Source organism: Cupressus sempervirens, chromosome 2 (genome assembly GCF_028749045.1).
Source record: "Cupressus sempervirens isolate cs-2001-9-10 chromosome 2, ASM2874904v1, whole genome shotgun sequence".
Classification (NCBI taxonomy): domain Eukaryota; kingdom Viridiplantae; phylum Streptophyta; class Pinopsida; order Cupressales; family Cupressaceae; genus Cupressus; species Cupressus sempervirens.
Genome location: NC_143119.1, coordinates 247075458 through 247086888, shown reverse-complemented (window position 1 = coordinate 247086888; position 11431 = coordinate 247075458). Strand labels below are relative to the sequence as shown.

At 36.2% G+C, this 11431-nt stretch overlaps 1 pseudogene; it reads right to left on the bottom strand.

Moving 5' to 3' along the window:
* Positions 1 to 7351: 7351 nt before the first annotated feature.
* LOC149571967 (protein CTR9 homolog pseudogene) lies at positions 7352 to 10523 on the bottom strand (annotated as a pseudogene).
* Between the last annotated feature and the right edge of the window lie 908 nt (positions 10524 to 11431).

The following is an 11431-nucleotide window of genomic DNA, read 5'->3' as shown; positions in this document are numbered from 1 at the left end:
TCAGCAAATTGCCCAGACTTCTGTTTACCACTTCTGTTTGGCCGTCAATTTGTGGGTGATGCGTGGAACTAAATTTCAAATCTATTCTCAACTTCTTCCACAATGTCCTCCAGAAATACCCCACAAATTTAGTATCTCTTTCAGAAACTATACTCCTTGGAAGACCATGTAGTCTTACCACCTCTTTGAAAAACAAGTTTGTAATATGGACAGCATCATGAGTTTTGTGGCATGGAATGAAATGTTCCATTTTTGAGAACCTATCAACCACCACAAATACTGAGTCATTACCCCTTTGTTTCCTTGGAAATCTAAGAACAAAATCCATACTTATGTCCTCCCATGGCCTTGATGGAACAGGCAATGGTTGATATAGGCCAGTATTGTGACTAAACCCCTTGGCAACTTGACAAACCTGGCAAATCTGTACAAACTTCTTCACATCTTGTGAAATTTGAGGCCAAAAATAATGTCCTCTAAGAATGGCAATGGTCTTATCTTGACCAAAATGTCTTGCCATCCCTCCACTATGTTTCTCCTTAATCAAATTTTCCCTCATGGAACTCCTTGGAATACACAATTAACTACCCTTGAACAACATGCCATCCTGAATCAAATAGTCTAACCACTTGGTTCTATCTACAACAACAGGTTCTTTACAAGCTTTCCATGCTTCAGCAAAATTAGGATCCTCCGGGTACAATTTCTTCAGTTCATCAAACCTAACTACTTCAACTTGCATTACTGTAAGCAACAACTGTCTCCTACTTAGTGCATCTGCAACCCTGTTAGATTTTCCACTTCTATGCTTCAACACAAATGTATAGCTCTACAAGAACTCTACCCACTTCATATGCCTCTGATTCAATTTACCTTGGCTATTTAGGTACTGTAATGCTTGATGATCACTATACAAAACAAATTCTTTTGGCAATAAATAATGCCTCCATTTCTTTAAGGCCTGAACTATTGCATAGAACTCTTGATCATAAACAGAATACTTCTTCTTTGCATCATTCAATTTTTCACTAAAATATGCAATAGGCTTACCTTCTTGGCTTAATACAGCCCCAATAGCACTGCCACTAGCATCACAATCCACCTGGAACACTTTTCTAAAATTTGGAAGTGCCAACACAGGCTGTGCTGTCACCTTCTTCTTCAACAATTCAAAACTTCTCACAGCTGTTGCAGTCCATTTAAACTCTTTTCTATCCCCTCTTATTGTATCAGTTAGGGGTGCACATATGCCACTGAAATTCTTAATAAACTTCCTGTAAAAACTAACTAGACCATGAAATGATCTTACCTCAATAGCAAACCTTGGAGTAGGCCATTCCAAGATGGCTTTTACCTTCTCTAGATCCATTTTGAGACCTTCACGTGATATAACAAACCCCAAATAGACTAACTCCCTTTTTGCAAAGATACACTTCTTCAGATTATTTAACAATTTCTCTTCCCTTAGCCTTTCAAGGACACTATGAATATGCAATAAATGTTCTTCCAAAGTCTTGCTGAAAATTAAAATATCATCCAAATAAACAATAACAAATTTTCCCATGAACTTCTTAAGTACCTCATTCATGAGCTGCATGAAGGTGCTTGGGGCGTTCGTCAATCTAAAGGGTAGGACTAACCACTAATAAAGACCCTCCTTGGTCTTGAAGGTTGTTTTCTACTCATCTCCTTCTCGAATCCGTATTTGGTGATAACCACTCTTCAGATCTATCTTTGTGAAGTACTGAGCTCCACTCAAGCAGTCCATAAGATCATCCATCCTTGGCAAAGGAAACCAATACTTGATGGTTATCCTATTTATAGCTTGAGAATCTGTACACATCCTCCACTCTCCATCCTTCTTTGGTGCGAGTACTGTAGGTACTGCACATGGACTCAGACTCTCTCGAATCAAGCCCTTCTTCAACAACTCCTGAACCGCTCTATTTAGCTCCTCTGTTTCAGTAGGAGTCATCCTGTGAGCAGCCTTGTTAAGAAAACTAGCTCCTGGAATCAGATCTATCTAATGACTAATTTGCCTTACTGGTGGCAATCCATCTGGAACATTATTAGAGATAATATCTCCAAATTCCCCTAGTAAATCTAAAACTTCAAGTGGTATTTCACTACTACCTTCTTTATCTTTCCTAGGAATCAAAGCATAGCACATATGTTGATGTTTCATGCGATCTAAAAACTTCCTTTCATCAACAAGACAAATCCTAGCACTGCTACATACCTTTTCACCTTCCTTTTTCATGGGCTTCAATTTTTGGTGAACTCCATCCTTTGTCAGAGAGTATGTGTTTGCATGTCCATCATGTACTGCATGTCTATCAAACTGCCATGGTCTACCCAACAATAGATGGCAAACATCCATCAGAATAACATCACAAAGAACTTCATCATGGTAACTCCCAATTTTGAATTTTACTAAACATTGTTCACTTACTAGGACCTTATGATCATCTTTTACCCAAGCAATCTGATAGGGCTAGGGATTTTTCTCCCTCTTGAGCTTTAGCTTAGAGACCATCTCTTTTGATACCAAGTTATCAGTGCTACCACCATCGATGATCACATCACAACATTTATCCTCACACTTGCATCTAGTATGGAACAAACTCCTTTGTTGTCCTGGTTCAATCTCACCACTTAGTAGGATGCTTTCATTTTTCAAGGTCTCTCCTCTTTCTGCATCCTCTTAATGTGATGATTGTGCATCCTCATCCACATGAGCAACCCTAGCTTGGCCCTCAACTCTCCTATCTGTCCTTCCTTGTCGTTGAGGGCATTCAAAGGCAAGATGACCTTCTTCATTGCAATGGAAATAGGTACCATGGAAGCCTCCTCTTCCTTATCCATGTCCTCTACCTCTTCCTCCCTAATTTCCAAAGTCTTGATCATGGGAGCAGTTGAAACCCTCATTCCTCTGGTTCCTACTAGTACCCACATCTTCATTTTTATTTTGGGTTTCATTGCAGCCTCTAGATGATCTACCACTTCCCCTTCCTCCTTGACCGCACCCTCTTTGTCTTCCTTCAAACCTTTTATTTAGCTTCTCTTCAACTCATAGGGAAAACTTGTATGCCTCTTCAATGCTCGTCATTCTTACCATACTTAATTCCTCCTGGATGCTAGGTCACAACCCACTAATATAACGAGCAACCTTCTCCTTATTTGCTTCTGCATGCCTTGCTCTAATCAAGATTCCATAAAATTCCTCTATATATTCTTGGACTGATCTTCCTGCTTTCTTTAACCCATGCATCTTCTTAAACAAATCAAGCTCGTAGTCCACAAGAATGAACTGCTTCTTCAATTTGTCCACCATGCAATCCCATCTTGTGATCTTCTCCTTTCCTCTTTTATTTCTTTCCAATTGAACCTCTTGCCACCAAATTTTGGCATGGCCTTTCAGTTTGGCCTTTGCAAACTTAACCCTCTCTAGGTCCCTGATATCCTCATACTCAAAGTATTCTTCCAGTTCATTGATCCAATCGATCAACTCATCTGGTTTTAGATTTCCTGAAAATACACCCACTTCAATTGTAGGTCTTTTCCCAAACTTATTAATGGCCCTAAAAAGCCTTTTCTCTACATGATTCAAAACTTCCCCATCAAATTCCCCTTTTGGTCCAATTTCATCTTCTTCGTTGTCATCTTCACTTTCATCACCTGCGGCCACAGTTGTTCCTCTACGGAGCTCCTCCTACAATGCTTGTACCTACCTTTGGAGGGATCTAACCTCCTCAGGATTAATAGCTCTGGCCCTTCCACCACGCTCTCTTCATGGAGGCATCTTCTTAACTCAAACCCACAACCACACAGTCCTGGTGCAAACTGCCTCACAGTTGGCACTCTGTCTACACACTCAAGAAAACCAGCTCTGATACCACTTGATGGGGACACAACCCAGGAATAGAATGAACACAACAGAAGAAGGAAAATTGTATTAACTAAAAAATAAGCTAGTACATTCACTACAGGGAAAATATACTTCAAAACATGCCCTAAGGGCTTACAATAGCATAAATGTGGAGATAATTTCTCCTATCAGTACCTCCTCTCAAACTCCACTCCAAACTGCCTTCTACAATGCCAGGAATCTTCTTAAATAGACCTCAGAGGGTTAAGGACTAGGAATACATTCTAGAAAGTGCTAGTAGGCATCCACCAACTAGATAGAAGGCTCCAGAAGCTGCATTAGAAGTTAGTGCAAATCTAGAAGAATTCAAAAATGGTAACCAAACTTTTGGGAGGCATAACTTTTGAACCATAGCTCCGATCGACAAACTGTTTACATTTTCAGAAATCTCTTGAATCGCTCTATAGCCCTATGGACCAGCTTTGCTCATCCCCCATCTTTCAACCCTTTTTGAGGTCATTTAATGCCCCTAACCTAACTTTGAAGCATTCTTAGGAGGTCTCCAAAACTTAAAAAACTGCAATAACTTTCAAACCGTCGGGCCTTTTGACCTGATTCTTTTTCTGGAATGCTCTAAATCACAATTACATTCATCTGGCCAATTCACACCTTCTATTTTACCAAAATGATGGCCCAATTACATACTCCTATTTTTTCGAGATTTACTAGCACACTGATAGTGGAACTGTGAGAGTTGGAACCTTTAATTGACCCAAATGCGTGTCCAAAAATGAAAACACATGAAATAGAAACTAAGTCTAAGTATATTTTTTTGGGTGACACAGGATTTCCCTTATACCTCTGGATGCTTCTGCATCACTGAGCTATCTAGACTTCCACCTAGGCTCAACTGAGTAGACAAGTGCAACGGAGGTAGACCATGAGCTACAAAACCTGGCAGAGGTGGTAGAGACAAAGGCATCATTAATGGAGAGAACCAAGGCACTGTCGTGAGGGTTGAAGCAATGGTCGGGTGCTACTAGGGTGGTGCGGTGAGGCATAGGTGGTGCGCAGTTGGCCCTGTGGTGGTCGCTGAATGGTGTCGTGGCCCAAAAAAAATTTATTTTTTTTGGCAAATCATCTGTATGACCGTAGAAAAAGCCCTACAACCAAAACAATTTTCCTCTTGGAGATCTATATTCGAAATTGAAAATTTTTATATGAATCTTGACTATAAATAGCCTTCTAGATCCAATGGCAATGTCTATTTGGGCCCAAAGTGTTTCAAAAAATGCTCTTCTCCCAAATTGAAGAAAAATGCATAAACAAACTAGTGTTTGTGTCTCCCAATCGCAACTTCAAAAATCCTTCAACGAAGAAGTAGTAGGGAGGCTCTGATACCATATAGGAGTTGATGAAATCCAACTCCTTAGTTCATGAAGATCACTTGCATGCAAATAACCCGTCGAAGGAAAACCAAGAAGAAAGAGGTGGAGCTTGAAAAAACCCTAAATGGACTTGAGAGAGAACATATTGTAAAACAAAAAAATGTATTTACAATGAAAATGTGACACTAGTGCATTTCACCCTAAATCGCAACCAAAAATTACGACCAAGTTTTTTAAATGGGTTGGTTGGTCGCGTTATAAAGCAAATTTTTGTTTTTTTTTAATAACATGCCCGTCTTGGTCGCAATTGCAAAAAATTAATTACGTTGGAATTTTGACACACACGACAGCATAAAACAAAAAAAAAGGGCAAAAATGTAATTCACATTTCATTTGGCAAAGCTGCAAGTTCAATCTCCATCAACATTGGTGCGAGGGAAGCTACGAGTCTGATCTCCATAAATATTGGTGCGAGGGAAGGAAAAAAGTTTGGTCTCCATCGAAAAGGGCACAAGGGCACATCTGCTACAGATCATTAACAGGTGCGTTTGATTGTAGAACATTGTAATAAAACTTTGTTGCAACTTATTACTATGAAATTAGACTTCCATTTGTGCTTTCCCTTTTGTTTAAGCTCTTGTTCTTTCCACCTCCTTCATGCTCTGATCACATGGTATTTTAAAGTTTTTTTGGGGGTTTTTTTTTCCACTTTTAATGATATGCAGTGTATCATCTCATTAGATTCTTCACTCATACTATGCAACTTTCCACGAACTGCCTATTTGGATTATGTTCATGATCTCAACTATTAGGGGAAACTCTGCACACTCTATCTTCCCTCGACTGTGTAGGGTTCTAGAATTTTGAACGCTTGAAGAGCCTTATCTTTATCAGGTCTTCTTCCTTTGAAATGGATGTCATCTGAATTGACACTGAGTTTCTTATCAAAGGCAATTGGCTACTTTGCATAATTCACACTAATAGAAACAACAACACCAACTACTTGTTACTCTGCAAGGAAAAAGTGAGCATCTTCTGCACCCCTTTCACAACTTTCATGCAATATTTTGTGTCTGTTACAAAGTGCACTCCACATTTAATGATTCATCTTGATAGAAGTCTTCTCCTTGGAGAATAACAAGCTTTTTCATTCTTGAATAGGGCTTGACTACTATTCTATTTATCCCAGGAATGCCATGTAAAACTCTCTGCCATATACTGACATATTTAGGCTGTAATGTGTTTGTTAATGGACACTTTTAATGGATTTCTACCAAGCCACTACTTTAAGAATATGCTCTCTTTTGTCAAGATTACTTTCTAGGACAGTTACTAAACTTTTTATGTCAATACTTCAGTTAGAAATATGCTTTCTTGTTCAGCAACACAAAATTTTCCTTGTCTTCATAATTTTGTAAAGTTCTATGATGCTCATCTTGCAAAATCAACCTTGACATTTTAAAAAATTCATTGAAACATAGTGCATATTCCTTGTTTCTTGTATCATATTTCATTATTCCACAAAGTTTTGCTCATGATCAAATCATACAATTACATAGCCTGATAGTTCCTTAAATCAAATTAGCATACATATAGAAAAAATGCACGAAGATGGCAGCTTGTGAAAGCAATCATATAGGGTTGCAATGTGGGAGGCCTATATTAATCCTTGAAACCTGCCATGTGTATGAGGGCTTGGTACTACTGACAGTTGGCTAAACACATGGAGTGCATTCTTTAATTCAGACACTGCTTGACAAACCTCATCAGCAGTACGTTTTTGCTTTTGAAGTGTTGAAGTTGAAAACTTTTGCATGGCAACACCAACATCAAAGTGTAACATGTAATTTGAGGGTGCCAAATGTACTTTTCTTAATAATGTTCTTTTACAATCTTGCCAATGTTCTACTTCATAATGTGATCAAGCTAAATATAATAAAATTTGGGTGTCAGTGCCAAAATAGAATTTCATCAAACAATTTTGATACATTTTCACTGCAAGCCCAAACTGTCCTTGTGCAGAGTAAACATGTGCTAGATTTACCCACACATCAAGCATCTGAACAAAGATGTTTCCTGTTGCAGCTTCTTGAACCTATGTGAAAATTTCCTTTGCAATATCAAAGTGACCCCTTTCGGCTAGCACAATGCCTACCCCATTTGTAGCATAGACATTTCCAGGTCTCTGAGCCAACACTTTACAATATAGTTCCCTGGCCTTATCAAGATGTATTCCCTCAGCATCTGGATCCTTCTTCTCATTGCGTGAAGCTGCAAAATAATTCCAATTTCCAAGAGAAATGTCAGCATAAGCATCCTTACCATCTGATACATTTTGTGCTATTTTAATTGTTTCTTTTGCTTTAAGCCAGTCATCTATTTTCAATTCCAGGTTGCCAAGCATGGTAATCACATTTACTAAGGTTTTATCCACCTTAAGTGCCTCCCCAATCAATTCTAGGCTTAGTTGGATCTCATTTTGAGCCTGGGCCATGGTTGCAAGTCGTAGATATGCATCCACATAATCAGGAAACTTGAACAATATTAGCCTGTACAAAATATTTGCTTTTTCAGTGTCATGTAGCTGTTCAAATAGCCTGGCAAGATTAAATAGTATGGTATATGAAATATTTTACATATTTAACAATGGATGATCTATATTCGAAGAGATCTTTTGTAGTCAAAATAGAAGTTTGAAAATTGTTGAAAATCTAGTATAAGTTTATGTTGAAAATGGTTCTAATCTTTTAAATTGAATTCACCAAATAAAGTTATTTGAGAAGATGTTTCGTAGTCAATATAGAAGTTTGAAACATAGAAAATGTTGTTTGTTTTTTATTTGTTTCACAGAAAGATTTTGAAGTCAACAAAAGGAAAATCAAGTGATGAAATTTTGTTCCTCTTATGTTCAATGATATAGTTCTATTATCTTTTATTTTTTAAATTTTTTATTGAATATATATCTTAAAATTATTTTAAATAAATCTTAGGTTCAAATTTATTCAATATTTGATTTATTTTTCAAAAATAAGAAATTGTAACCCACTTGAAGATTTTTGTGACATATGACTTCTAAATGATCCATGAGAATTTAACTTATATCTTGAAAATATTCCAGATTGATTTGATTTACATTATTACATATATACATATATGTTTCTAGAGATATTTAGTTTATTTAAATATGTTGTTGCTTCTGATCTATCTACTGTATAGGTAAAATACTAAAGGTTCACCACACAAAGAGTCTTTTTGATGAAATGATATATTCACCAAATAAGAAGTATTACCAATGTAGGGTGGAATGAATTATTTATTATATCATCCCCAAAATACCTCAATAGGAGACAAGAGGTAGTTGAATCATGAGCTTTCCATTGAGTTCAAAGATATTTTTAGAAAAAAAATATGTATTATTGGAGAATGGTTAATACTATAAAAGATAAGTTATCTAAATAGATTATTGAATTTTCTGTTAGAAAATATCAACTAGGATAAGATTATAAATCAAGGATAACAACATGATTTGGTATCCTATTTCCAAGATAAAATAGGCTACAAAGAAAGAAAAATGGTTCACTCATAATATTCTAAAATGCTAATTTGGGTATAAATTGTGTCTTGTTGTCTTTATGGGCTTCATTTGGCTAGTCATTAGTTGAAAAACTAGGAATATATAAAGATCAATTAAATAGGGATAATCATTTATAGTTTTTGTATGAACACATTTAGACTATTTTAAATTAAATATATTGATTTTCCTTTGCATTGAGTTGCTATAATAATTTTTTTTGCTTCAAATCCATATAGTAGATTAAATAAAATGTCTCATTATTTCTATATTCACCACTACTTATAGGTGAAAAAAGAACATTCAAGCATTCAAGGACTATTGTGATATTTTTTATGCAAGCTCACAATGTCCAATAGACTTTCAAACAACCAGAATGCTTCATCCCATGTATGAAAGTTTTCATTTATAAAATAGTTATTCTGTGGTATATGAAATATTTTATATATTCAACAATGAACAATCTATTGTTCTCTTCTAACATTTAGCAAATAGTTTGAATACTTGACTTTCTATAATATTTTCTTACTTGAATGCACATTTTTGGGGAGCCAAATGACAAAGATGAGCTTGAAATATTTGAATACATTCCTTTTCATACGAGTGATTATGAACATATGTCAAGATAGATTGAAATATACATATATATTTTTATCACACACTTATGTAGTGCACACATTTAGATATGTGTAGTTACTTTTAAACATGTTAATCTAGTGTAACTTATAAAATGTCTAATATAAGTTTAGGTTGAAAAAGGTTATAATTTTTTAATGGAATTTGTCAAATAAAATTATTTCAGCATTTTTTTTTTAGTCAACATAGAATTTTGAAACATAGAAAATGTTAGTTATTATTTTATTTGCTTCGTAGAAAGATCATGAAGTCAACAAAAGGAAAATTAGGTGATAAAGTTTTGTTCTTGGGTAGGGCCACAATAATGGTTCCCACTTTACATAATGAAGAAATCAGATGGAAAATGGGGAAGCTAAATTTCAGGGGCTTCAAATGAAGCCAAATCTTTGAATGAAGGTCCCAAGGGGCTTCACTTGAAGCCTCCATGCCGATATTGGTGTGGGGACTTTGAATGAATCTTAGGGCTTCATTCGAATCTGACATGCAGACCTCATTCATACTCCTAATAGCTGATCGAAAGAGCTTTTAAATCCAACATTTTTTCTTGTTTGTCCCATGGTTTCATGTATGAGTTGGTGGACTAGGGTGCTAAGAGGGAAGTTAGTAACATCATACCTTGCATTAGCATCTCCGTCTATGATGCAGGAGTACCTATTCATTGGATTTCTCATGGATAAATTCATATTTTAAATTATATTTAAATAGTATTTAAAAAGAAACTCAATTTAAATAGTGTTGTCACTTTATCCCACAGCAACTCAAGTGAAACACCTTCTTCTTCTAGTCGATGGAAGAATTCCATGTCCTTTAAACACATAGGAAAAACTTCAGAATTGATACTGGGGCTTTTATTGATGAATTCAACCCAAACGCCATTTCCTAATGCCTCCATGAAAGTTTTCTGAGCCAACTCTAGTTCATCACTCTCAAAATGAAGAACCCCAATGTTGTTTAACAATTCAATGGGTACATCTTCTTTGCTCTTCTTTAGAAGAGACTTTTCTGTGTTAAGAGAATCTAAGGCTGCACTGGGGTCTGATGATATCAATAACTCACCCATCTTAATAAAGGAATGAGCATCGCGTGGATCTATGTGAGTTGCCTTTCTTAGAATTTCCAAAGCCTTCTCTCGCTGCCCTTATTGAGCATATATATGGCCTACAACTTTCAAGATCTAACATTTCTCAGGGTGAACCTCCAGAACCTTTTCAAAATTTGAGAGAGAACTCTTAAGATCTCCCAATTTCATTTAACCTATCCCAACCTAAAGTGTGGCAACACAAAATCTTGTGGCTTCTAGCTTTTCTTGACTGATGCCATGTAGTAGCGGCCAGAAATTTCATAATCACCTTTGCTATGATAAGATCGTGCAAGATTATAATATCAATGAGATTTCATGAGAGGGTGGTCTATCAAAACAAGAGCTATCTCAGTCAACTATTCATTTGGATCTCCACATTGCTAATCACTTGGATCAATGCTTTTCTCTTTCTTCAAAAATAGGTTTTGTCCCAGAGTTCAGCAAGTCAAGAAAGTGAACCATTTAGGTTAGTGTCTCCCCTCCCAAATGATTTCCTCAAAATCAATATAGATGGGTTTTCAAGAATTAATCCACATCCAACAGGAATGTGTGGTACTAGTAGTGGAACTTTAAGCCCTGTTTAAGTTTTTCTTTTCTACTTCCTTAAGTACTCATTCTAAAAATTAGATGGAAGCTTGGGCTATTCTCTATACTCTTGAGAAAGCCTGTGTATTAGTCTAGAAAATGATTTTTGCAAGATGGACTATGATTCTTGTCACCCTTCTGAATAGTGGAAATTTTCTAGATTGCTTTCGGAGGCTAGCGCTGGTGGCTATGCTGATGTACAATTTTATATGTTTTAGAATGAATATGAACCTTTTTGTTAATATGATTCTAGATGTTAAGTAGTTAGCTATAGATGCACCCTTATGTCTGATATTTTTTTT